Raw genomic sequence first — 23,863 nt, 5'->3', positions numbered from 1 at the left:
GCGTCTGTGATTTCCAACAAGAATGTCAAATTTGGACTCGTTTGACCATAGAACACTTTTCCAATTTGAAAGAGTCCATTTTAAATGAGCCTTGGCCCACAGGACACGACAGTACTTCTGGACCATGTTCACATATGGCTTCCTTTTTGCATGATAGAGCTTTAGTTGGCATCTGCAGATGGCACGGCGGATTGGGTTTACCGACAGTGGTTTCTAGAAGTATTCCTGCGCTCATTTAAATGAGTCTACTCATTTAGTAGTAGAATAGAATCATGCCGATGAGTTATGCAGTGTCGTCTGAGGGCCCGAAGACCATGGGCATCCAACAATGGTCTTCGGCCTTGTCCCTTATGCAGATTTCTCCTGTTTCTCTGAATCTTTTGATGATGTTATGCACTGTAGATGATGAGATTTGCAAAGCCTTTGCAATCTGATGTTGAGTAACGTTGTTTTTAAAGTATTCCACAATCTTTTTATGCACTCTTTCACAGATTGGAGAGCCTCTGCCCATCTTTACTTCTGAGAGACTCTGCCTCTTTAAGACATCCCTTTTTATAGCTAATCATGTTACAGACCTGATGGCAATTAACTTAATTAGTTGCTAGATGTTCTCCCAGCTGAATCTTTTCAAAATGTCTTCCTTTTTGCCCCCGTGCCAACTTTTTTGAGACCTGTAGCAGGCATCAAATTTGAAATGAGCTCATTTAGTGGATAAAAGTGTAAGATTTCTCAGTTTAAACATTTGTTATGTTCTCTTTGTTTTATTGTGAATAAAATATTGGCTCATGTGATTTGAAAGTCTTTTAGTTTTCATTTTATTCAAATTTAAAAATACGTCCCAACATTTTTTAAATTCTGGTTGTAGTTTTAGTTAAATTTTTGTTAACAATAAATACATTGGTCCAATTAATTTTATTTTATTTTTGAAAATGAAAATAGAGAAAAAGGAAGTAATATTTTTTTTAAATATAGTAAAATTAAAGTATATATATATATATATATATATATATATATATATATATATATATATATATATATATATATACATACAGTATATATGAAGAGCTTACTTGCAAAAACAGATACCTTTTTAAATTTTAAAAATTTTCAGAAATCATGTTTTTTTTTATTATGTTATCATTTTTTTAATGTTTTATTGTGCTAGTTATTTGTGTTTCTTTAGTTATTTTTTAACCTAATCAAAATAACGCAACTGCAGTTTGATTGAGATTAGTTTGATTGAATGCACAGTGAAAAAATTTTTTTTTGAAAATTGTTAAAAACATAAAATTGTATACGTATACACATACAACATTTAGTGGTAGTTTACCTGTGAAACTGTATCGGTTTGCCACTCCACTGTATATCAGCTCCTCTGAGGATGGGCAGAACTGGCCGTGGGTGGCAGCAGAAGGAGCTTCTGTTTGGGTGGCGGCAAAAGCAGAGGAAGATGGTACGTGCGCGGGGAGCAGCTCGCCTGGTACCCAGGTACAGATAGACTGTGCCGGGTTAAAATTACACAAGCCACAGTAAGCTCCTGCGGCCGCCGACACAGGACACACCGTACCGGGGGCAGCATTTCTCCTAAAGGACACATGCGCACACACACTCTCATTAGTGACAACAGTCATCAGACAACTGTTGTGTGTCAAAGTACCCCTGCCAGCGGGTGTGTATGGAGTCCTCTGTCTCAATAAATAGCACGGATGCCCCTTAATGACATAATTACAAGTTAATGACCGCCATCCCAGTTTTCTTTTCTTGGTCTCGTTCTTTTCCTCGTGAGCTCAAGCTGGGTGCACGATGAGCTTGTGTTACAGCGAGCAAATCTGATTAATGAAGTGTGACTGTGAGTGTCTACTTCCTGAGGAGAGGAGCAGATACATCACTGCTCTGTGCCTCATATTTCCAACCTCCACTTTACATAATGGCAGCTTTAAAACTCAACTATTTTACTAAAACACCTATCCAGTAAAGGTCTTTAACACTGACAATTTATCAGCGCTAAATCAAACAGCTAATTACAGTCTCTTTGCTGTGTGATGCACACCGAAAATAAAAGTCTGGATCAGGCAGCTCTAATCTTGGGTGCATTTCCCAAAAGCAAATATGGTCACAATTTCCGTCATTACCAATAGAGCTCAATGGAACTAATGAACATTGTTAGCTAATGATGGTTTTGGGAATGCACCCCTGATGGTAGGCTTCACACAATTTGCAGGAATGAGGGCCAAAAAAAAAATTATATTATATATATATATATATATATACACATATTCAAATTTGTGTTTATATACTGATTTTCTACAATTAACACTTTTGAGAATTATATACCATAGTCATTGATTTTGCCATCAGAGTTTGGTTTGAAACGCTTTTTAGTGACATCCATGACCAGAACTGCTTTCTGGTCAATTTTAATCTGGCATTTTAAATGTATTAAATTGCAACAAATGTGTAATTGCAAATATATTTAAATACATGTCATACCTGAACATATTTCAATATAAATGATATTAAAGTATATTTTATACACTTTAGCCATATTTCAAAGACAATAGAAGTAATTATTAAATTACATATAAGGATGTACTTAAGGCCTACTAATCTTAAGTAACTAAATGTCATTTAAATTAACATGCAATTACATATAGTTCACACTTAAGTATTTCCATAGTAAGTACTCTTTTTAAAAGAATAAAGAGCACATGTTTCTCACACAGAGCTGATTAGAATACATTTTAAATATTATAGTGGGATCAATGATTTCTGATAAACCTGTACTATATAAACATCACAAAAAAAGCATTTGACATTTAGTCAAAATCTAGCCACACAGTACTAGTCTCTCCATAATCTGTTTTGGAAAAGCACCGCCTTAATCTGAGTTTGAGAAACTGGCGTGACACTACAGAACAGCTTGAGGGCAAAGTCTTGACTAAGTTTTCATCCTGAAGAACCATTGCTGAACGGGCATACAGTGAATATGTCACTCTGAGTGAAAGTGTTAATTACCGGGATGAGGATGCTGGCTGGGGCTCTGTCAGTACACACAGATGTGAGCGGATTGAAGCCCACTCCATTACAACACTCTTCCTCCTGATCAATCACCTCTGACCAGCAGCACTTCAGCGACACCGTCCTGTTCTCCAGCACATGGACTTTAGACTCTCCGTTGGGACCCGTGCAGCACCAGAAAGTGGATGTGTTAATGTAGTGCTCTCCACAGCAGATGAATCCTATGTAAAACAAATTATACATGGAAGATGTTGATGCTTTTTAATAGGTAAGAGAGCCTTAATCATCACAATCCATTATAATAGTGCAGGAAAGTTATGAATGGCAGTTTAGATTAAAAAAAAACTTTGTTTGAATGACAAATGGAGTTCATTCAGACAACATCCTGGTACTTCACTAAACCAAAAGACAACTAATATATGAAAAAATCTTTGACATATAAACATGAGTGTAGTCAGCACATTTATAAAATCAAGAATATGACATCTAACATGCGGCCATTACAGCTCATTCGATGTTTCCATTGGATGTTGGAGAGCTGCATGCGCAGCTGACATGTAAAAGATGCAGACGGCTATGCTCCATGAGGGATCAGCTTCACCTGGCGATATGGCCACTGTCTCCTCCCATCAGCGCTCAGCACCCACATCTGCATCCTCTCCTATTACCTCTAAAAGCATCACCGTGTTCTCAGAGACCTGACTCAACATACACGCACCAGCCCTGCAAACACAGCTATGTTTGAGGAGGGTTAAAATACCTGCCTTTATATTACTATCCAAAAATTTGGGATCAGTAGGATTTTCTATTTTTTTTTTATTAATACTTTTATTTAGTAAGGATGCATTAAACTGATCAAAAGTGGCAGGGAAAACATTCAGAATATTACAAATTATTCTATTTCAAATAAATGCCGTTTCATAAAGTATCCAGACAAAAGGTTTCCTCAAAAATATTAAGCAGCACAACCATTTTTAACATTACTAAAAATAAGAAATGTTTCCCTTTTTCCACTTTGCCACCTCAGGAATAAATTATATTTTAAATATATATCAAAATACAAAACAGCTATTAAATTGTGATAATATTTTACAATATTACTTTTTTTACTTTAAAATACTACTTTTTTATATAAAATGCAGTCTTTGTGTGCAAGAGAGACTTACTGACCCTATACTTTCAAACACAAGAGAATATATAACATTACATTTTGAGAAAAAGGATGCATTAATATGTAAACTAAAAAAAATATTTTCAGGCATATACCAACAACTGGATTTAGGACCAAGAAGGTGAAACTGTTCGAACATACTGTTTTTGTTGTTGTCATGCGCTATTTGAATTATGACACATTAGCATTAAGATCATGGCAGAGGGAAGAAAGAAATGCAGTTTAATATTCTTCTAACAGGAAGTGACTCCTGGTTTATTTCCTTGGGTAAACCATCACTACTATAATTACCATCAACCCCCAGTATGATAAATTACTAATTGTTTAATACCCTAATCAGCGTTCATTCTTTGCACAGATAAACTGTGACAGCGCCATTAATTTAAATAGTAATTTCACTTAACGGCCAAAATGGCGCAGCAGATTTTTATGCAACGTTTTCTAGGGGCCGCATCCATCACGGCTCTGCAGTGACATAAAGATGTCTGACGTGCTCTAACTCACTTAGGGACAGCAGATGTTGCAGCGCTGCGTTTGGTGGCAATTCCCAGGGTGCATTACTTCAGCTCCAATGACTTGCAAATAAACAGCTCAACAATTTTTCCAAAATAGCTTGTCCCATCCCTGCCCCGCTGCATTTTTCATGATATTTCATTTAAAGACCAGTGAACTTTGACACGCTGACCTCTTGGCTGGGGATGTCCCTCTATTTTGTTTTCCGCACTTGACCTTGGCCTGTCAGCTAAGCCAATTCATTTTCCTTCATCTCCACCTTTGTCGCGCTATGAATAGGAACAGGAGGGAAAGCCACTAGCCCCTCTAAATCTGGTGTAGGAACGACGCAAAAACACGAGCACCCTATTAGCTCATGCTTTGTTTTTTCAAGCACCGCAAAATGTTTCAGCTAATCTTCAGATTTATGATGGATTTGCATAAATTCATTAGAGTGCGAGTGAACGCAGGCGAGCATAAGGTGCTTAGGCTGTGTGAATTAAGGTTCATTCACTTAATGATAAGTAAATATTTAGCATGCAATGAGCAACTGATAAAAATGTGTGCTGTGGCTTACACAAGCCTTTGGATAGTAAAACTAAAACTTCGAACAAACAAAAGCACTTAAAAAAATGGATGAGCACATTCAAAGTCATGAAGCAAAAGAACTTTGGACATTACAATCTTTGAAAGAAAAGGTGCTTTTTTGCTTTCTTAATTTTTTTCTTTCAAATTATAATTTGCAAGCATCTTTAACTCATTTGTCCTGGTATAAGTACATAAAATACACTTTAGCCACTGGAGAAACAAAAAAGAATTTCAAAAATTAAAATTTCAGAAATGTTTCAAAGCTATCAAATGGTCAGTTTAAAAACATTGTTCCCTGGTTGTTTTATTCATTTAGTTATTCCAGGCATTCCTGAGGGAGAGGTGACAGGACAGCACATTAAACTGACTTTCTTCGTTTCATCCATTGGCCGCGGTTGCATGTGACAGAAAGTGCTCGGGCAGCAGTAATATTTTCACTGCTCTTTGGGGAATTTGAAAGGAGGAACAAAAGGGGGAGATTTAAGTTTGAACGTAAAACTTTTAATGCACATGATGGAAACGCAACAAATGGTACTTTTGAATTTCATTGGGTTGTTCAAGTTTTTTTTTATTTATTTTTTTCAGGACCTCATCCTGACCTTAATCCAAAACTGAACTTCTATTTTTGGAATAAAAGAAAATGATGAGATTAAACCGTAAGGAGCCGTTCACAAAGAATGCACATTTGCATTCCACTGCACTGCCTTTCCATTGTTTTTCTATTTAAACATGCACTATATGGACATGTTTGACCGTACTCAAATCTTTTTCATGACACAGCGTTAAAAGTTCAACTTTTAAAAAACAAGTCTCTATACCTTGCGTTTTTCATTCCATTGCCCTCCATCTTGAGTTTTTTTTAATGCAAAAACAAAGCCCCTAACACAATTTACAAGGTTGTATATCATTGGTGTGTGGTGGTGTTCTGAAATGAGAAAGCAAAGTTCTCAGTTTTTTTTTTTTTTTATCAAATGTAAATTCTTGTCCCATTCACATTTTCATGTTTAAATAAACATTACTTACACTATCAGAAAAAAAATAAAACTAATTATTTTTCAAAAATATTTGATATTTTTATATTAACAATGTAATAAATATTCTGTTTATTAAAGCCAAGTATGAATCTCATCAGGTTAGAGTTAAGCATTTTACATTTATACCAAAATAACTCAAGGCAGTAACAATTTTAACAATTTTTTTGCAAACTTATGTTCAACTATTCTTTTTAATAGTTAACTTTTAACAATTTTTTTATTTTATGGGTCATTAGTCATCAAAGCTCGGTAAATATTGGTTAAAGATGCGGAGATTTACTTTAAATTTCACCAAGCTGATTACTCGCTAAAAGCTCCCATAGATCATGTTTTCATGCCATTTTAAGTATTATTTTGACGTAACAATATCGAATGGTGTGTGCACACTAAAAATGAACTTAATATTTCACGCACAGTTAATGCAAAGGTGCGAACAGATGCTAATTCGTGCCGAAAAATTTGCATGTCATGTTGTCACGCAAGCCAATCAGCAAAGAGCTTATTAACATGTCCGAGGGGGTGGGGGTGTAGAATGGAAACGCATTTGTTCATGTTTCACTCCGTCTCGAATCACGCTCACGGAAAGTGCTTGAGAAACAATATCTCTTCCACGGCTCAGTGCGCTTTCAAATAGTATTTTTTAGTAAGAGCAAGAGACTATGACATTCACATTACATGATTTGGCTGATTTTTAAAATAAATTACATTAAAATAAATGATCATTCATGTTTTCATAACTGCTGGCCAAATTCAAAAACAAAACTAAAATTAAAACATCTTTGAGAGCAAGGAGGCCCCCTGGTGTTTCGGGGGCCTACGCAGCTTGCGTATTCTGTGTATAGGGACGATCGGCTCTGATCCTGCAAATAATCTAGAGTGATAACGCAATGCGAATATTCACTTCACTTTTGTCGTGCACACACCATAAGTGTGTAAGTTTACTTACTTTTTTAAATTAGTCTTCCCATTAACGCTATTATATTGTTCATTCAGACTGATTCACGAATGCACACAAACACAAGAGGCGGGATTTATCGCATGAACCAATCACAGCAGAACGTAACCAGTCACATCCAATCACACTGCAATGGAGGCATTGACTCCTTTCATGTCACTTTCCCCCATTAATTCTCAATTACCCCCTCCAAACTAAAGGCATGCTATAGGGGGTCTGTTAAAACTCCATGGGCTCAGGGGAGAGAGACACGAGATCTATCTATCTATCTATCTATCTATCTATCTATCTATCTATCTATCTATCTATCTATCTATCTATCTATCTATCTATCTATCTATCTATCTATCTATCTATCTATCTATCTATCTATCTATCTATCTTAACATTTGAAAAACATTTAACATTAACAATTAACATCTTTAAAACATAAACTACTATACACAGCCTTGTTATAAACAACACTAAAACATCAGAAGCGTCACCATCGGTGGTCTGACACCACTATTCCTAAACCAAACATGTACAAAGCATTAGGAGTCTGTACTTTGTGATTAGTAGTTGAGCCATGCAAAATGCTTTAATTGCTCAAGGATATTAACTGAGATTATTAGCCATGATTAAAGTAAGAAAAGCTATCATCATAACTGTGTTGAAAGCAAATGGTCTTAATCTGTATGATCGCCAATCGGTCGCAGCAAAAAAGATCCAGACGTGTGTGTTCAGAATGATTCCCTCTCTGGCATTCATGTCTTGTCATTTGCAAGACAGTTTTGGCAGAACAATATGAGGACATATGAGCCATGATGAAGCGGTTGTGCAGTAACAAATACAACGCAGACACTGACGCATTCAGCCACCGGGATCATTTCCACTCGCAAATGGTCATTGTGTCCTTGAGAACATATTTAATTATTGCACTTTTTGACATCGTCACAGCCATTTCCACACCCACTCTTATGATCCTTCTCTCTCTCACTCACATATACACAGCTCTAAAGCTTTTAACACTTAAATGGTGTAAAATATTCAGATTTAACCTTGACTGTGATACAGGCACTGTGCTTTTAACCAAAGCTCTGTACATAAGCAGATATTAAAAGAGCTCTCCGTATGACACCAAGCCTCCAGATGCAGAAAACCCTGTAATCCAAATCTAAACTTTAAACAGGACAGCGGGACATTCACAGTAATACCCTGTATTACTCAAGGCTATTGTCTAACCTGTTTCTCATGTCTCAAATGGAAAATTCAGAAGACTGGATTGGATTTCGACAGTTTAAAGGCTTTCGTAACTTGTCATGGAGGATGATGAAATGTTTCACAGTTCACCTTCAAACAGATGTCTCTGTTTCTGTAACTGGTGTGAAATCTAGGATATAATTTGTGTTGAAATTAAGCAACATTGTTAATATTGCCATGATTGTTATGTGTTTTATAATTGATTATGATGTTTACTAAGCCTGTGTCTTAGAGTCGCAAAACTGTGTTAGATTTTGAAAGTTTGATTCAATTTTGTTGGTTGACTCAAAAAATATTTTATTTTTCATATATTAAAAGATTTTAAAATAAATATAAATGAATACTGTTATTTTTTAGTGCAAAATAGAAAGGAAATTGTGATTTACTTTTATTATATATACAAAATATAAATAAACAGAAAAATATTTAATAATTTAAAAAATAAAAAATAACCTTCATACACTATGTACTATACCAATAATAAATAATATTTATAATATCTAATATTTTATTATAATACTTTATTTATCATAATATAATTTTTAACATAAAACATGGCAATGATGCAATAAAATTTGGTTTAAAAAAAGTGTTTATTGCCAAACAAAACTCTGTAATCATCCATCAAAAAGCAAAATACTAGAGACTTCATTTGGCACATAATGTTGTTCTAATTGATTTATTATCTGGCTTACTGATCGATCGATTGTTTCTTTAGTGATTTATACACCGTGCCCAAAAGGTGACACTGTTAATTTTCTTTTTGTAATTTGACTAATAGCAGTTCTTTTGAGACTGGTTAAGGGATTGGTTCACAGGCAGCTTTTCAAACAGCTGATGGCTGTCTCTAACAATTCCATCTCCGCTGTGCCGGAGCGCTGCGACTCCTGACAGGCTAGAGTGTAATGTGTGACAGACTGCACTTTGGGGACCCGGTAATCACATTTCCATCGGCCATCAGCTGGATCTTAGTGGGGCATCCTCAGAAAACTGCCTGTGATTCTATTTCCACAATCTGGAGAAGCTCGTGCAGCTTAAACACAATGTCACGGCATTTCTGAACAACAGAGTTCAGAAATACAAATAGAAAAACAGACACATTTCTCTCTGACAGCCCACTCTTGAAGATGGGCCTGAATATATATTACATCTATGGATCCATTTAAAATATACTAAATGCACTAAAATTTGATTGGTTGAGTCACATTTGAAGGCATTAAGTTTATTAGTCAATGCAACTGTGAATGGACTTCAAATGAAAATGCTACGCTAATGAACTAAAATGAAATGAAAGCGGTTAGTAACATTTTTAAAATGTTTTTTTTTATGTTTTTGTCTCTTAAGCTCACCAAGGTTGCATTTATTTGATCAAAACTTACAAACTAAAATAATTGTTTTCTATTTTAATATATTTTAAAGGTAATTTATTCCTGTGATGGCAAAGTAGCGTAATATACCCACGCTACTTAGGACTGGTTTTGTGGTCCAGGGTCACATATATTGTTTTTTGTAATATTATAAGATACATAATATGGCGTTACTTATACTTTTAATTGATTTAATGTGTCCTTGCTGAATAAAAGTATTAATTTCTTTCAGAAAACACAAATCTTTCTGACCTCAAACAGAACATCAGTGTCTTTTGCAGTTGTTGGCATTTTATATAAACAACTAGACATGTGAGGTCATGCGTTACAGTGATTTTACCATAGTTAAGGGGAGTTAGACACTCCACTTCATGGTAAACAATGCTAACATAGCTTAACTATGGTAAAATCCCTATAAAACTTGGCCTCACATATAACATATCATCATCATCAAAAATGAAAGAAATATGCAGCCATATGCCTAATAAATCTAATTAAGCACCCATTAGATTGTTGCCACAGTCTACAGCACATTTCAGCTCCGACTCACATTACACCCTCCTCAGCCAATAGAAGAGGATATATCAGCTCATGACATATGCAGCGTTATCTGTCTATTAGCTTATATTTGCAGAGACACTCACCGCCGCTAAAGGAGACGGAACCTTGAGGGAGTCGGGGTGTCTTTATCAAGGTTAAGTAGCTCATTCAATAATAGAGCAGGCTGACAGAGTCAGGAGCCAGCGTGGAGCTCGCGGCGTGAGCCCCCAGCACTGTGCACCAGCAGTGTGGCTACCAGGCAAATGGCCTTTAGTTATCCTAACGGTACTATCCATCATAACATATGCTCTCCCCAGGATGCTCTCTTTAATGAGCGATGACTTCTTCATCTGCCTTATTTCAGTAAGATGAACCAAAGGAAGAGAAAATCAAGCGAGGTAATGTGAGTGAGCGCTGTGGCGTGGCGTCTTTTAATCTAGAGGAAAATGTTTCTGCTAGCTTCTGAAATAACTCCAGGTTGGTAGTGAAACCAATGAAGTGATTAAGTTGTCTAAAAAAGGGGGACAGCTTTGAAAAAATGTATATCAAGGGCAGGGTGATTAACAAAAGCTTGAAAATGATTACTGGACCCAATCCCAGGATGCTACCGAAGCCACCGAACGACTTAGAGAGTGTGTTTGTATGATAAATACACTGGTGCCACTGACCTCATGGTGGCCATTAGTTCTGTTGCATCCTGGGAGCCTGCTGTGAGCTTGGCACAGCTCTGGTTGGTGCTCAGACAGACTCAGCTCCATCATCCAGCCTGACAAAGATGGCTGACACCAGGGCCAGTGCCCATCCAGCCCATCTGTGCCCAGGTGCCCACTTTAGCGGGGCACTGCGGGGGAGCCTGGGTGACCCCAAGAGGGTTCAGCTCCTCTGACACTCCACCACAGTGTCATTAGAAAGTCACTAAGGAGTGAGGGCTAAACTTAGCCACAATGAAGTGGCCATACGTGCTTTGGCCCATTTAAAGTTTACTAATGCCACATTTTCTGTTTTGCAGGAGGAGAGGATTTTAAGGTGGTCCTAACAGTACAATTCTGATCCCTGACAAGGGGCTGTGATAAATGGATTGTAATATGATAAGTGTGATGTGGGAAAGGCAAATTATTCTTTGTGTCATCAATAGTGGTTCACTTCCGAAGTTTATGATGGACTGCAACTGCAAATCATACAAGTCTGATTGCTCTTGAAATATAAGCAAACCTCATCAAACTCATCAAATATGATAACGGTGCAAACTTTTCTCTAAAATGCACTACTGTTCAAAGGTTTGGGATAAGTTTTTTTTTTTTTTTGAAAGAGGGAAATAAATAAACAAACACTATTAGTCAGCAGGGATGCATTAAATTGACAGTAAAGACATTTATAACATTACAAAAGATTTCTGTTTCAAATAAATGTTGTTCTTTTGAACTTTATATTAATCAATGAACCCTAAAAAATTAATTTATCATGGGTTTTGCAAAAAATATTACATACCCCACCTGTTTTTAACATTTATAATAGTAAGAATGTTTCTTGAGCAGCAAATGAGCCTATTAGAATGATTTCTGCAGGGTCATGTGACACTGAAGACTAGATTAATGGCTGCTAAAAATTAAGTTTTGCCTCACAGGAATATTTACATTTTAAATTATATTAAAATAGAAAACAGTTGTTTTGAAGTGTAATGATATTTCACAATATTACCGTTTACTGCATTTCTGATTAAAGAAATGCAGCCTTGGTGACCATAAGAAACTTTACTGACCCCAAACTTTTTAATGGTTGAGTACATTGCAGGCATGCATGCTTCCCCAAGCTGACCTGACACATGTTTATGGGGCGCGTCTTGGTCAGCATCCCCACAGCACACCGTCTCTCTAGGAACTAGCTGTCTTCCACAGCACTGAGAGCTGAAGCCATCATAAAGACACCCTCCCGCAGCAGATCTGCCCGGCTCCAGACATGAAAGGACTCCCACCACAGCACGAGTCCCCGAGACCGACAGATACACGCCGTTCCACAGAGTCCGGACAACAGACCTCTCCTACGAACACATATAGAACAATCAACTACAGTATGTAATGTAAAACAAAAGAATGTCCAAAAAAGGAAGAAACAACATGAAGAGACATATTTTACTTATTTATTATGTACATACCTAGTGGGACTAGTACGTAATATCCTCCACAACACTGGTGTTGAGACAGAGGCTGGACAAACTGACCTCCACAACACACACTCGCAGAATCCTTTCGAACTGGAACATAATGCTCTTCACAACACTGATGAGAATGATTTAGGCTAGGGAAAGTCGTGGCCTAATGGTTAGAGAGCTGGACTTGTAATCCAAAGGTTGCGGGTTCGAGTCTCCGGCCGGCAGGAATTGTAGGTGGGGGGAGTGAATGTCCAGCGCTCTCTCCACCCGCAATACCACGACTGAGGTGCCCTTGAGCAAGGCACCGAACCCCCAACTGCTCCCCGGGCGCTGCAGCATAAAATGGCTGCCCACTGCTCCGGGTGTGTGTTCACGGTGTGTGTGTGTTCACTGCTGTGTGTGTGCACGTTGGATGGGTTAAATGCAGAGCACGAATTCCGAGTATGGGTCACCATACTTGGCTGAATGTCACTTCACTCACTCACTCACTCACTCACTCAACAGTCCCTGCACAGCATACCTGCAACAATAAAACACATAAAAATCTATGTAATTCAAATACATTGTCCATACAAGTTTTAAACTCCTCAAGGCAATTAGGAAGTTAAGAGGTGGCAATTCCTCAGCCCTGAGGGCCCACAGAGGCACATGTGAGTGCAGGTAGAAATTCAGCCCACCTCTTCGCTCCACAGTGGAGGGCTATATTTAGCCGGACTCCACTACCTATTTTGGCGAGAAATCAGGGCAGGATAGATTCTCTACAGCGCTGAGATGATACTCTTGTGGCGTCTGAAAACATCTGTATTGCCCTGAGCCACTGACATTGTCCTTACCTTCTGGCCCAGCTTCCAGTAGAAAAATGGCATACAGTAAATACCTCCTCTGCTGTGCCTTTGAGAGAGGGTTGAACTTTTGAACCTACTTGAACCCGGTTTATCAAACTCCTGAGAGTTACAACCACTATGTGAAAAAGCAGTACAAAAAGAAAGCTTGTGCATATAGTATATAATTGCCCTCAAAACACATCTTTAGCCAGAGTAAAAGTATAAGAGCTGTTAAGCGATTAAAACTCCTATGAAACAGAAGGTACATCCAGGTAAAACGGATTATAGAAGAATAAAATGCATCGATTGTTTTTTGGAAGCAAGCTTGCAGTCAACTGTAGGAAGGAGGCAGGGACTAAATGATTGGAAAAGTCTGGAATACATCACCAGAGAGAAAATTGCAGCTAACCAAAATGACAATTTGATTGAAAATTAAATAAAAGCATTTATTAATCTTACACAGTACGTCCAATAACATGCATTTAGAACATAGTGTGAATTTCCAATACATGCTGATATTAAACATTTTAATTGAATTACATTTAACCAATCACATATATTAATATTTGATGGGGGGGGGGGGGGGGGGTCTTCAGATGTAGTGTTGGAAAATTAGGAGCTTTCAAGTCAACAAGGTTCAATCAGAATTCCCTATTATAGAATTTACAGCATGTTTAACTGTGTTTTTCTATTGAGTCTTTTTTATAATTAAAATAACACATTAAATTGACATCCCTAATTATAACACAGCTCTGATATTTCCTAGTGGTACTCATAAAGAATCAGACAAAACTCCTTTCACAAGGTGTTAAACTATGGATAATGCTGAATTCAAGACGAGCTCCATTAACACATCATCACAATAGTGTGTCATGTTGCCTATGTGAAATTCATTTTTCTATTATACTGCTTTACAGCTTTGAGAGCTCTTGTCCTTATCTGAGTTGTGTTCTCTTTGTGTGCTTGTCTCTAGTGTATTACTGTCTGATTTAAGCTGGTGGAGACGTATGGCCTGTGTTTGCTTGCCAAGTTGGCTGTATTTCAATAACACCAGGATGGCAGCAATTGCAGAAGACAAGTTAATCTGTTTACTGAAAACAATCCAGGGACTGTACTCTATAGATAAATACCAGACACTCCAATGGATACATCACTGTTTCTTCATGGAATACTTTACGAGGAAAACTAATGATGTGTAGTGTAGTGAAGTGTAAGAGTTTAAATGAGGTTTGTGAGTAGTTACCTGTGTCTCAGGCTTATAACAGGGCTTGCCGCAGAAGTCTCCAGGTATGAGCAGTGAGCCTGAGGAGCAAATGCCTGTTGGGTCTGCAGCTCCTCACACCGCTGCAGAGTCTTCCGCCACACGTCATATCCTCCCAGAATGCCATTGGGCTTACCAGGTGACGTCCATTCTAGTTTAACTGACCTAACACATACAGTATACAGACACAACACAGATATTGCACCTTCACAAATACTGCCCATCACTTGGTTTATATTGTCAGTCTGGTTTTAGTTAGTTCATACTTTGTTTTTGTTATGTCAGTCAAGGAGAAAGAAGCATGTAATATAATAGAAAAAATGGTTATAATCGCCTTGTTATATAGCGCTTTATACAACTTGATACACTAGAGCCAAATAGATTGTGCTGTGCAGTATGAGTTATGATATGTGTCATCTTTTCTTTTTCCGATGTACTTCTTGTATTGATTTTCCTCTCCACTCATCATGCAGGAGAGCTGGCTTTCCACAGAAAAGAACCATTTTTGTTCACTACTGCTGACTTTTAGATATTGGATAAAATATTGAGTCATTAAAATATTACATCCAAGTTGTATTACAAGAATTATACTGTATCACAGTATAACCTTTTGTAATATTTAGTAGTAATAGCAACATTTATAGAAATGTATTTACTTATCACATATTATGTTGTATTTTAAGGTAAGTTTTTTATGAATAACTTTTAAATGGCACACACTGTGAAACCTGCTGTGACATGCTGCATTAATAAATGAGTAAATAAGTAAGAAGCAAGCAAGTAAAAACAAAAAACAAAACATCACATTTGGTGGAGCAGCTTGCTATTTAAAGGAACAGAAAGCGTGGACAGGGAAGAAAAAAAAGGACAAGACAAAAACCAAACCAAACCAAACTAAACAAAACAAAAGAAAATGAAACAAAACAAAACATTTGCATCTGGCGGTGCAGTTTGCGGCCTGAAGGAACATTGCAGAGAGCAAACAGGAAAGAAAAACAAAAAAGCCATTAAACGAGCCTTATTTCTTTCTAAACTGTAGCCATAACCTTATGGAAATGTGCGTTTGTTTTCATCATCCTTTTCATCTCCTCTCCACACATGATAATATCCATACCGCTCTGTGATTTAGCTTCCTTTGCTTTTTACCCATCTCTTTTGTGTTGTGCAAATCTCTTGTCGCATACGTAAGACGTGGAGAATGACATAATTACGGTTTGCGTGGGTCTCTCTCCTCTCTTCTGCCCCCTCCCTGATGAGGAAGCTAATTGATAGTGAAGGCCTCTGATGACTTAAAGCTGACAGACCTTAGTATCTGATTAGGAATTCATGAAATGCGTCAAGGCTTCCTCTTTAAAAGTACAGACAGAGAATCGTTTGGAGATTACTGTGCGCCTTTACAACACAAAATATTATTCATGATTACTTTCCTTCTGGAGGGGTGGGGGATGAGGAAGCAGCTTTGCTATAACAAATGCATTAGTATTATATTACAAAGGGTGTCATTGCTGTCCACCGTTAATCCCTCATGGAGAGAAATAACTGGAATTCATATTGGGCAGCAGCAGCGGGTAAGCCATCGGTTGCAGCACTTGTCATATTTCAATCAAAGCTTAAGCCAGCCGCCGATTCCTGCGCCCAGCCCCCACATAGCACCAGAGACAGAATTAATGAATTAGCTATTGATTAAATTCCACTCGAGCAAATCTAGCGTGGCAAATAAATGAACTGTTTGGGGCATGTGTAGGCCACGGCCAGCCATGTCAGGCCAATCGATCAGTAGTTAGTATTCTATTGGGAGTGAGTACAGCACACTGGTGATATGACATGAGGGTGGGAGACAACACGGCAGGAAATGTGTGAATTATGGCTTACTGTGATGGTTCACAGAGCCCTAGTGCCTTAAAAATTTTTTTTTTTTTTTTTACAGTGCTTACACTGTGTTATACTGTGGCATGTATAAGGTCATCTTATATTGTGTACAGTGTACAGGGTCAATACTGGCTGCAACTGATTGCAAGCTGCTGAAGATGCATGTCATCTCAGAATGTTCACTAACCACCAGTTAGCAAAAGTCAATTTAAGACAATAGCAAAACATGTGAAGACTATACATCCTACCTTATTTTCCAGTGCAAAACCATATGCATACAGTGAAAATAAAATGGCTAGTAGCTGTGCAGCACATAAAACACTAATTTGGACACTTTGCATGTATTACAAAGAGACTAATTTGGTGAATTATCCTTGTTTTTAAGGTATTTTTTAGAGGTCGACCGATTGATCGGTTTTGCAGATTAATTGGCACTGATCCATGTGACAACAGTTAATAAACTATTAACTTTATCAATATAATTAATATTAATATTTTATTCATTTACTGAGTGGTATGGTTCAGTCGTTCAGTGGTTTTCGTTCAGTATCTATTTTAAAATCTATTGGCTGATTAATTGGTATCGGCCAGTGTGGCCTATCGGTATCGGTAAAATCCACTATCGGCCGATAGTATTTTATAAAATAACTGGGGAAACAATGTAGATCAGGGGTGCCCAATCTTGTTCCTGGAGAGCTACCTGTAGAGTTCAGTTCCAAACCTGATCAAACACACCTGTATGTAATTATTAAGTGCTCCTGAAGATATTAATGGGCTGGCTGAGTTGTGTTTGAAGAGAGTTGGAGCTGAACTTTGAAGCAAGGTAGATCTACAGGACTGGGCATCCCTGATGTAGATGGTAGATGGATTGCTTGGGCTCACAATGTCAGCCTTTGGAGGGATGATGAACATCTTTAACCAATAGATTATCCATAACACACACACATTCACACCACTGTCTGGGTCTGCTTGACTGACTCACCTAGAGCTAAGCACCTGCATCTGAGGTTTGGCGATTTCAGTTGGCGTGTCCTCCACCGTGGTCATCTGAGTGCTGTTACTCTTCACACATGCATACACGGTACACACCTCAACCTAAACACAGACAACAGCAGACCCATTGCGCAGGTTAAATCCAAAACAAAGTGAGGATCAAAATCTGAGACCACTAGAGAAAATGCAACACATATTCTTACCAAAAATTTAAAATCAGCATAAAAAATAAGTCAAATGATTAGTGCATTATAGCAGAAACAATTATTAGTTAAGTATTTAAAATCCTTATTTATTTCATGCAACCACTTTTATTTGTTTATTTACTTATTTACCCATTTAAAAATCCTAAAATATTTTAGATCCTAGATTTTCAATGTAGTCTCATGACTTTTAATATATGCTAAATAAAACAATGAATTTGTGTGTTTAAATAGAAGGCCAGACCTGAATAATGTGTACAGTGAATGGCAAGAGTCCTCCCACTTCCAGTGATCCAGTTCCATTGCTAGCAGACTCATAGGGACGGCCATCTAGATAGACGGAGTACTGTGTGACTGCACCATTTGGAACAAGAGGAGCTGTCCAGAGCACTCTCACTACTGTGCTATTTAGGACCACCACCTCTGGAGGAAAGACCCCTTTGGGTTCTGCAGCACAGAGAGAAAGCCACACTAAATCACCCAGAAGAGTTCAGCGGACTGAAGCTCTCATGAAAACATACGGTCATATTGACATAACCCCAGCGCTTTTGAACAGCTCAATCCTCAAGATTTGTCTCTTTAACCTCTGCCCAAGACGAGGCTCAGGGAAGGCTCGAGGTCCTCAAGTCTGCAGTAGTTTCTACAAAGAGTAATACAATGACCAACAACATCAACAGAAAAAGACCTGGAGGAAAAGCAGTTTTTCATCCCAGACCAATATCATGCCAGCGCTAGCATAAACACACTTTATTATTCTACCCTTAATAGTCTCTGAAAAGGCTTTGGGCAGCACTTTTATTTCTGCCTTAGAAAAATAGCATGAAAGAGAGAGAGAGAAAAAGGGATAAACAAACCAAAAAAAGAAAAAAAAGACAGGCATTTTCTTAAAGCTGATCTGTGTCATTTTTTTTATGTTAAAATACTTTCTCCCATCCTAGCTTTTAGAGTTGAGAACTACAGTATAAGGAAACCATTCATAGAAATCCTCTAGAATCTCATCTCATCAATCAAATATAACATATAAATAATAAATAATATACAACCAATTTTTTTTTTTACATTTTGGTAATCTTATATATTTGTCCCTCAGTTGTCAGTTCCAACAATAACCAATAATAAAACAGCAGTACACGTGTGTCCGTTTGATGTGTGCTCCTGAGTGCACTCATGTGTATAAATAATGTAATTTTATATATGTACATCAGGGAATGCTGACAGCAATACATCAGGGAGAGCTGGCAAAATGAGAAAAAGCTGAGTGTGACTTTCACTTTCCCTTTAGCTTTTGGGGGTTCCCGCAGATGGTTTGTGGGCAAATTGAATCAGTCCTGGAGAAGTGTGCAGGGATTGGAGTGCTGCACTGGGGGCAGAGGGGGTTAACTGGGGCAGTCTGGGGGATTCTTTCTACAGCTTGCACCATTTTTGCCTTCTTTTCCTTTTTTCCCTCTCTGTTTTTTTGCAAGCTCTTCCTTCCCATGACAAATCACACTGACTTACAAAAGAAGACCAGAGAGCCTATTTTTCAGCTTGATGTGGCTCTAGTAAACAGCTATTGTGACAACTTTGTAAGGCTCTTCTGAAAGAATGTAAAAAGGGAATGATTGATAAAGCTTTTTTTCTGAGGCGAGTGAAGTTAGTTTGTGAAAGAGAGCTGAAAGACATGAGTGTAGTGCTAATGACAGCTGAGAGATCAAATATCTCAGCAGCGGCTTTGAACAAGCCATTGGATGACTTGACGGGCTGGGGAATGAATTTGATACAGACCAGGGGTCCTGACACTTACACTCTCTCTAAAGAATATAACTGCTGTTCTTGAAGCCTAAAAAAGTCTCTCTTCAGGAGATATTCTGCTAACACAAAGGTCAACAAGTGAAGAGACCCCATCTGAGATATCTTCTAGTATAAAGTTAAAATGCTTGTATCTTTGCTGCAGATCTTACTGAAGGTTTGAGGAACAGATAAATGTTTTGGCAACAATTAACAGCCACCTATGGTCATGCATTAATAGGTGGTATGCAGTGTTCCCTCTAATCTTTTTTTTTTGCTGAGCAAAACTTTTCTCTATTGGGCGGACATTTCGGCCACCTGAGCAAAAACATTCTTTATACCAGACCTGTACAGCACGCACACAAAAAAGTGTGTAGCTTTCAATTTTAATGTGCTATTTATATTTGATTTAACCCTTGATGTAACTAAATGATGTACATTTTAGGTTATCTGAGAAAACAGTATAATACACTGCTGTTCAAAAGTTTGGGATCAGTACATTTTTTAAAGAAGTTTCTTATGCTCATCAAGGCTGTATCTATTTGATAAAAATACTGAATATTATTTCACAAAATAATATTTTGAAATATTATTGCAATTTAAAATATATATATATTTTTTAATATACTTAATGTAATTTATTCCTGTGAAGCAAAGCTGAATTTTCAGTGTCACATGATCCTTGTAATCATTCTAATATGCTAATTTATAATCAATGTTGGAAAAAGTTGTGCTGCTTAATGCTTTTTGGGACCTGTGATATTTTTCAGGATTCATTGAGAAATAAAAAGTTAAAAAGAACAGTGTTTATTCAAAATATAAATTTTGTGTACAATACACACTACTATTCAAAAGTTTGGGGTCAGAATTTTTTTTTTTTTTATTAATACTTTTATTCAGCAAGGATGTGTTAAATGGATAAAAAGTGATAGTAAAGACTTACATTGTTAGAAAATGTTTATATTTTTAATTAATGCTGTTCTTTTTAACTTTTTATTAGCCTAATCAAAGAATCAAAGAAAATATTCCAAAAAATATTAAGCAGCACAACAGTTTCAACGCTGATAATAAATCAGAATATTAGAGTGATTTATGAAGGATCATGTGACACTGAAGACTGGAGTAATGATGCTGAAAATTCAGCTTTGTTTTACAGGAATACACTATATTTTAAAATATATTAAAATAGAAAACCAATATTAGAAATTGCATTAGCCTAAGAGTTCACAATATTACTGTTTTTTTCTTCTTCTGTATTTTGATCAAATAAATACAGCGTTGATGAGCATAAGTGACTCCATTAAAAAACATGGTCAATCATTTATTAGGTTTATAATATAGGCCTCACATAATATAATATAATATCAAAACAACTTGAGTATTTAAACTGATAAAAGAGAATATAAAACAAACTGAAGCATTTGAACTGAGATCTGGAAGTTAAATATAAAAAAACAAAAACAATGTGACCGTGAATTCTTATATAGCTATCTAAACATCCCTAAAGTACAGTTTGCACAATACAAATGTGTGTGACTGTAAATGTCTCAGAGTTCTGTTACCGTTCTGTGCCCATCATCTGCTATTTCCAGCACTTCTTTAATACACGAGGACGTTTTATTTCACATTTCATTGCGTTGGCTCTCGATTTGAGCTATTTCGACACTTGAAGTATTCAGTTTCTACAGCGACTCATTTGGAGCACATCATTATCTTTCTATGAAACCTGTAAACCGCATTCACTGGTTCTAACGCTATAGCGGTTTACCCGAGCATTGCAATTCTTTCGTTTTAACTAGAATACAATCAAATGGCTTTCTCCAACTCATTTTTGCGTGTGTGCGGCACATTATTTCACGTGCGCGCAGCTTAGAGGGAACATTGTCCCTCAAAGGATAGTCAAATAACTGTTCACACAGGCTATATTTTTGTGTATAAAATGCGAGACACAGGGAGGTGGAATGAAACAAAAGCAGAACTTGAAAAAGTTTTAAATAAATTTAAAATAAAATAAAATAAAAAAAGTATTCATTTTCATGATTACAAAGCAAGGAATATTATAATTAATCCCTAATCAATCAATAAAAGAACTGGTTGGATAACGTGTTTTAAACTCTCAAGCTACAAGTTACTCACATTTGAAAAGAGTCAAATAACAAACAAAATATTACTTTTAAAAGTAGTTACTGTAGGTGCACTTGCTACACCGAAGCTCCTGAAATATATAAAATAAAGCCTTAAAATATGTTTTTTTAAAAGAGCAGAGCAGTAATTATCTACCACTAAAGATAGCTTAATAAAAGAGATAAAGTTTGAATAGATACATTTACACTAAATTAAATCAAATAAAAATAAAAGCACCCTAATATACAGTAAAACATTCAAAAATGTGCAATGAACACCATGATTTGTACTAAATATTTTTTAAAAAGAACAAAAACAGTAAAATCAAGTGCAGGGACATTTTCAGGAACTGTCTGAGCTAACCAGCTTCCCAATGTGGTAAATGAGACAGAAGACACATAGGAGAGCTGAGAGCACATTTGATTATTGACTTGATTATTAAGCAGCTACTTAGAAAAAGACGGAAAAGGTGGCTTACTACTTGAAAAGGCTGTTTAGAATGCAGCCAAACTATTCAAGACATTAAAAAATGCTTAGTGCCATTTGTTATTCCTCATCACTGACCAAAAGAGCAATGAGACATACTTGGATGTGACCGATATCTGTGCTCTCCTGAAGCATCTCTTTCCATATAATTTCTGCTGCTGTATTATTAATGCAAGACTTCGCATGGACAACCTTGTCTCCATTCCAGTTTTTAATTAGCAGGTTCTTAACATATACACTATCATGCAGCACAGAATGATCTTTAAGTTCAACTGCTTTTAATAAGCTGCCCTTTAGGCTGTAAAATAATGAAGCTACCACTACTAGCTCTTTGGTAAATGACCTGTAACCTTTATTTAGGCACAAATGATATTCTAATGTTTTTAATTATACTGATAGTTGGGAGCGAGAGAAGTTGAAGCATGTTATGGAAAGCCAGTTGTTTAGTTTTTAGTGTGTAAGGCACAATTTAACTCACCCCGCAGCGTGTATGTGTGTGTGTGTGTGTGTGTATATAAGGTTTGCTGAGCTTTCATCTGTTTCCTGTGCTATCAGTGCATCAGTACATTAACTGTGTGAGAGGACAGCTTAATGACTATTGATCATAGCACAGAGGTCAAGATATCAAAATTTCGGTAAAGGCAAATTTTTTCCGCAGCTTGTGAGGTTTGCCTTTAGAGTAAAGAGGGAAAATATTCAATCAATCAGTTCTTCTCATCTGTTTTTTTATCTCTGTGAGCAGGGGCTGCTGGAATGATATGAGAGAGGCAGGCTGACAGAAATCACAGGAATATTTTGAAGTGTTGACAGGAAAACCATAATTAGCCAATATCTTCAATCCAAATTTCATACAGTTAAACATACAGAGATGGTTGTGGTCTAGTAAACTCCATATTTCAGCTGAAACCACTTGGATTTTAAATATAATCTAAAACGCTTTGCAAATTTTATATTACTTGGGTTGTTGCGGAAAACAAGATCCTAAAAGAAACTAATAGGTAAAGACAACACCTGGGCCCGTATTCATAAAGATTCTAAGAATCCTCTCAGAGAGCTCCTATTTTAGCTTAAAAATTTCTAACTAGGAGTCTTAGCTTAAGAGTGATTCAGGACCAATCTGAGAGCAACTCTGAGCGAGGAAAAGACAAAAACTTTTATCTTAGTGAGGAGGCGGGGTTGACCCCGTTGCTAGGAATTGACACAGTCTTTTGAAGACTCTGATTGGTTGGTTGTCAAGAAGGAAATAAAAGAGCGATTTTAAGAGTAGGGTATATTATAAGCCTTCACTTTGAAATTACAGGTGGAATTTTTCCTCTCGCTCTTTCTCTCTTTCTCTCTTTCTCACACACACACACACACACACACACACACACACGTTGGTTTTTGTGGTTTATGGGGACTCTCCATAGGCGTAATGGTTTTTATACTGAACAAACTGTGTGTGCTATTGCCCTACATCAACCCTACACCTAAACTTAGCCCTCACAGGAGACTTTGTGCATTTTTAGGTTTTCAAAAAACACCATTTAGTATGTTTTTTAAGCCTTTTGAATTACGGGGACATAGGCAGTGTCCTCATAAACCACCTTCATATTGTAATACCTCTGTCATACCCATGTCATTATACAAATTTGTGTCCTCATTAACCACATAAACATGCACACACACACACACACACACACACACACACAAACACATTATATATGTATATATATTCTTTATTTTTTATTTACCATGCTGTCATACTTACCGTGTTTTATAGGAAATTATCAGAGACATA

The 23,863-nt window shown here is 36.9% G+C and overlaps 1 pseudogene across 1 annotated transcript in view; it reads right to left on the bottom strand.

Moving 5' to 3' along the window:
• Positions 1-23,863, bottom strand: part of LOC306886729 (usherin-like) — a 249,435-nt pseudogene that overhangs the window by 47,926 nt on the left and 177,646 nt on the right. The window contains exons 45-52 of the transcript in view: positions 17,951-18,153; positions 17,493-17,605; positions 14,624-14,806; positions 13,054-13,076; positions 12,560-12,702; positions 12,223-12,445; positions 3,016-3,239; positions 1,331-1,584 (exon numbers count right to left, since the gene is read on the bottom strand). The product of the transcript in view is annotated as an usherin-like (transcript). The remainder of the gene's footprint in view (positions 1-1,330; positions 1,585-3,015; positions 3,240-12,222; positions 12,446-12,559; positions 12,703-13,053; positions 13,077-14,623; positions 14,807-17,492; positions 17,606-17,950; positions 18,154-23,863) is intronic.

This window comes from Barbus barbus (genome assembly GCF_936440315.1).
Source record: "Barbus barbus genome assembly, chromosome: 20".
In the NCBI taxonomy this organism is placed as follows: domain Eukaryota; kingdom Metazoa; phylum Chordata; class Actinopteri; order Cypriniformes; family Cyprinidae; genus Barbus; species Barbus barbus.
The sequence above is the reverse complement of the archived record's forward strand: the minus strand, read 5'-3'. Positions and strand labels throughout refer to the sequence as shown.